A 5,584-nucleotide genomic window follows, 5' to 3' on the forward strand; every position below is an offset into this window, starting at 1 on the left:
TGGACCACGTCTTCCTTATCCATTCATCCGTTGAAGGGCATCTTGGTTCTTTCCACAGTTTGGCAACCGTAAAGGCATTTAAATCTGAAGATTTTAATGGCCGAGAAGTGGAGAAAAAATGGGTACCTGATAACATCTTTTGAACATTTCCACTAAGATTTTGTTGTTGTCGTTGTTACTGTCAATAAATATTCAATAAGTTTGACCTGGTTTCCTTTTACTTGAAAGAAAAGTAGTTTAGACCAAGGGTTACAAACTGTGGTCCTACCATCTGTTTTTGTCAATTGTTTTATTGAATCACAGGTACATCCATTTGTTTACATAGTATCTTTGTTTTTTCCCCCACTACAATGGCAGAGTTGAATAGGTATGACAAGGACTATAAGGCCCGCAAAACCTAAAATATTACTCTATGGCCCTTTACAAAAAAAAAAAAAAAAAAGTTTGCTAATTTTCGATCACTTTTTCAATAGACTTCTTAAAGGAACTTTTAATTTTTAAACAATTAAAAGATTTTCAGATAGAAGGGTCCCCCCCCCTTTTCCATACTGTGTCTTTTCTGAAGTGGACAATAACAAATGGACAAAAAGCTATAGCTGTTTTTTCAAAATGGGTCTGCCACCAGAACATAGATGTTGTGAAAACCACTGTTAAACATAAACCAAAATGGGAAAAGGAAAGACTCACAACAACATCATCATCATTGGACACGTGGTTTTGGGCAATTCTAACACTACTGGTCATCTGATCTATACATGTGGTGGGATCAACAAAAGAACTATGGAAAAATCTGAGAAGGAGGCTGCTGAGAGGGAGGAGGCTCCACTAAGTTTTCCCGGGTCTTGGATAAACTGAAGCTGAACGTGAACATGGTATCACCGTTGATATCTCCCTGTAGAAATTCGAGACCAGCAAGTATTATGTGAGCATCATTGATGGCCCAGGACATAGAAACTCTATCAAAAACATGATGACAGGCACATCTCAGGCTGACTTTGCTGTCCCGATTGTGGCTGCTGGTGTGGACGAATTTGAAGTAGGTGTCTCCAAGAATGGGCAGACCAATGAGCATGCCCTTCTGGCTTATACATTGGGTATAAAACAACTAATTGCTGATATTAAAAAAATATTTTACTGAGTCACCCTAAGGCCAGAAGAACTACAAGGAAATTATTCAGGAAGTCAGCACCTACATTAAGAAAATTGGCTACGGGGCACCTGGGTGGCTCAGTGGGTTAAAGCCGCTGCCTTCAGCTCAGGTCATGATCCCAGGGTCCTGGCATCAAGCCCTGCATCCGACTCTCTGCTCAGCAGGGTGCCTGCTTCCCTTCCTCTCTCTCTCTGCCTGCCTCTCTGCCTACTTGTGACCTCTGTCTGTCAAATAAATAAATAAAATCTTTAAAAAAAAAAAGAAAAAGAAAATTGGCTACAACCCCAACACAGTAGCATTTGTGCCAGTTTCTGGTTGGAATGGTGACAAAATGCTGGAGCCAAATGCTAACATGCCTTGGTTTGGGGGATGGAAGGTCAACTGTAAAGATGGGAATGCCAGTGGAACCACACTGCTTGAAGCTCTGGATTGCACTCGGACACCAACTTGTCCAACTGATAATCCCTTGTATCTACCCCTCCAGGACACCTACAAAACTGGTAGTATTGGTACTGTCCCTCTGGGATGAGTGGAGACTGCTGTTCTTAAACCTGGAATTGATTTGCTCCAGTCAATGTTACAACTGAAGTAAAGTCTGTTGAAGTGCACCATCAAACTCTGAGTGAGAGTCTTTCTGGGGACAGCGTGGGCTTCAATGTCAAGAATGTATCTGTCAAAGATGTTTGTCGTTACAATGTGGTTGGTGGCAGCAAAAATGGAAGTACCAGTACCCACCAATGGAAGTATCTACCTTCATGGCTCAGGTAGTTATTCTGAACCATCCAAGCCAGACCAGTGCTGGGTATGCACCTGTGCTGGATTGTCACATAGCTCATATTGTTTGAAAGTTTGCTGAACTGAAGGAGATGATAGATTGTTGTTCTGGAAAAAAGCTGGAAGATGGTCCCAAGTTCTTGAAATCTGGTGATGCTGTCATGGTTCCTGGCAAGCCTAGTGTTTTGAGAGCTTCTCTGACTATTGTCCTTTGGGCAGCTGGAGCTGGCAAGGTCACCAAGTTGGCCCAGAAAGCTCAGAAGGCTAAAGGAAAATTCTCCCCAGTACCTGCCACCCAGTCTCAATCAGTGGTGGAAGAATGGTCTCAGAACAGTTTATGTCAGTTGGCCATTTACGTTTAAGAGTAAAAGACTGGTTAGTGCTAACAGTGCATTATAAAACCTTCAGAAGGAAAGGAGAATGTTTCGTGGACTATTTGTTTTTGTGTGTATGTGTGGAAGTTTTAAGTTCTTAGTTTTTAAAATCTACTTTTTAATGGAAACAACTTGACCAAAAATCTGTCAACGAATTTGAGATCCATTGAAACAAAATTAATGAGAGAGAGAAAAAGAAAAGCTATGGCTGAAAGTGTGATTCTAAGGATGGTACCAAATGGTAGGCAATTTTGTATTGTTGGTTTAGGCCTGCATATACGTTGTCAATCTCTCAGCTGACTTACACCCATTTCCCTTAGGTATAATCAAGTTAGATGTACCTTAATAATTCTGTATCTCATAACAGGCATGTACTAGAAGGCAGTTTATTTTTGAGGCAATAGTGGCACCTTCTACACCTTAAAATTTGTAGAGACTATTCATAAGTTGTAAAATGCATAATGACCTGACCCATCTCAACTTGTCCAGTATGGGAGCCACTAGCCGTATGTGGCTATTGGCACTTGAAATGGGCCTAACCTGAAGTGAGATACACCAAAGGTTCCAAGTATGCAACCAATTTTAGAATTAGCATGAAAAATGAAGGATATAAAATATTGAAGTGATAAGTTTTTAATTATTATTTTTATTATTTATTTATTAAATTTATTTTTTAAATATTCATTTATTTTTTATTTTATTTATTTATTAAATATGGGAAATATTTATTTATTTCAATTTGTTTTTTATTAAATATTTATTAAATATCAAAATGATTATATTTTGGATATATTGAATTTAAAATATATTGAAATTATTTTTAAAATTTTTTAAGCTTAAAAAATGGATACTAAAAAATTAAATTTACATCTGTGACTCACATTATATCTGTACTAAACAATGCTGACACAGAAATTACGGAAAAAGTTAGCATGACTGACGATTAGAGTAAAGTCTGATAGAATTTAAAAATATTTTATGTATTTTATTTTTGTAAGACAGGCAGAACCATATTTGTTTTTTTTATGTTATTAGACAATGCCAAAGAATAGAAATAATGAATATAAGTTATGAGTATGCACATACTATTGAACAATATATAACTTGTATTTTTGTTGATAAAATGTGAGTCTATGAAAAAAATACATATGTAGGGTGTTAATCATTAGATATTAACAGTTTCCTTACTCTGTACATGATTTAAAAAAATCTTCAGTGCAGGGAACATAGAGAAACATGCAGAGAGTTTGAGAGATACTTTAAAAAAAAAAATTCTTCTGGGGGCACCTGTGTGGCTCTGTCAGATAAGCATCTGACTTCATCTTGGGTCATGATCTCAAGATTCTAGGATCCAGCCCCTGATCGCTGCTCTGTCCTGCTCCCTCTGCCCTTCCTACTGCTCATGCTTTCTCTTTCTCTCAAATAAATAAACACAATCTTTAAAAATAAAATAAATGCATCCTTCTATTTTTTTTATTCAAGTAAGTCTAAGTATATACAAATGTCTCAACATTGTCGGTATAATTGAAATAAGCTTTTTATTTCCTCTATTTCCAAAGTCTTTGTCTTTTGAAATTTCTTATGGTGAAAAATATAAATAGAATTTTCCTTCCTATTCATTTTGTATGTTGTCATACCGGAATTGAAATCTACGAAATGGGGATGATTATTGAAGGAGAAACTGTTGAAAGGTTCCAACCAAATGGCACTCTTTTAGTTTCGATTGCTTAATTTATGCTAATTTCTACTTTTAATTTAAATGTACCAATAATGCCTGAAATGAATAGTAATACACTTGTACTTTTCCTTCTAAATGAAAGCAAAAGTCTAGAAAGCATAATGAGTTCAGTACACGGTTTATATATTCCATTCACATCTCCATGAATTTAGCATATATGTTGTCAGTGTGTCATTTTTGAGAAAGAAAAGGTAGCTGTTAAGATATGAAATTATGGCCTCAAGTTCCATATACCTCAGCTTACCAAGTCAATAAAAAAGTGATACTTTTAGCTGTCTTTTGAACCTTTGTGGTTACAAGGGGTATTTGCCTATTAGAGATGAGCAGAAATCAAACAGCTCTTAGAAGGTTTTCCAATCATTTCTGTGCACCTTGACTTTTGATGAACAGATAACATATGGATTATGAAGAATATTTTATTTAAAAATTTAAGAATAGGCCCATAACACAGTCTCTATACTTCAGATATTAAGAAGTCCCTAACTGTCAAATGCTTTGTTTGGTTTTGGTTATTTCAGAACAACAGCATTTGTGTTCTGCAAGATTTTTCACTGTTTACATTTTAGTTTATATAATTTAAAATTTGAAATTCTTAGTCAATTTTTACAAAGAGTGTACTGAGAAAACTTAATAAATTGTAATTATTTTAGATCATAAAATATATACTAGACACCGATGAAAAATTATAACAAGAATAGATTTTGCAAGTATGTAGTTAAACTGCAAACATGTTATCTATTAGAATTTTAGATGTTTTCCTGGTGGGGAATTGAGTAAAAAGATAATATGGGGATCTCTCTACTATTTTTTACAATTGAATGTGAACTTAAAATTATCTCAAAATAAGAAATTTAATTAAATTTAGCACTAATAGGGAATTCCAGCAAGATAAAATGCAAGATCAACAAAGAAAAATCAATAGTTTACATATTTAAAAATAACCAATTATAAGTATTTCATTTATAATAGCATCAGCAGCAACAAAATACTATGGAAGAAATCTATGAAGTAATGTTTAAGAACTTAGGAAAATCTAACATTTTGCTGAATAAATTAAAATAAAACATGAATAAATGGATAAATGATGATCACAGAGACTAGAAGACTATATTATAATTAAATCAATTCTCTACAATTTAAGTTGTGTATTCAGTGTGATTCCAATTTAAAAAAATCCCAAAGCACTCCCCCTGCTCAGAGGGGAGTCTGCTTCTCCCTCTCATTGTGCCTCTTCTGCTTGTGCTCTCTGTCTCACTCACTGTCTCTCAAATAAATAAATAAAATCTTAAAAAAAATCCCAAACTGGGGACGCCTGGGTGGCTCAGTTGGTTGGACGACTGCCTTCGGCTCAGGTCCATGATCCTGGAGTCCCGGGATCGGGTCCCACATCAGGCTCCCAGCTCCATGGAGAGTCTGCTTCGCTCTCTGACCTTCTCCTCGCTCATGCTCTCTCTCACTGTCTCTCTCTCAAATAAATAAATAAAATCTTTAAAAAAAAAAATCCCAAACTGTAAACTGTTAGAACAAAACTGCAAACTTTCTAAATAC

General features: G+C 35.5%; 1 pseudogene; it reads left to right on the forward strand.

The window, feature by feature from the left end:
- Nucleotides 1–536: 536 nt before the first annotated feature.
- LOC116586083 lies at nt 537–2,479 on the forward strand (annotated as a pseudogene).
- Nucleotides 2,480–5,584: the final 3,105 nt, after the last annotated feature.

The sequence above is a fragment of the Mustela erminea genome, chromosome 3 (assembly GCF_009829155.1).
Source record: "Mustela erminea isolate mMusErm1 chromosome 3, mMusErm1.Pri, whole genome shotgun sequence".
In the NCBI taxonomy this organism is placed as follows: Eukaryota; Metazoa; Chordata; class Mammalia; order Carnivora; family Mustelidae; genus Mustela; species Mustela erminea.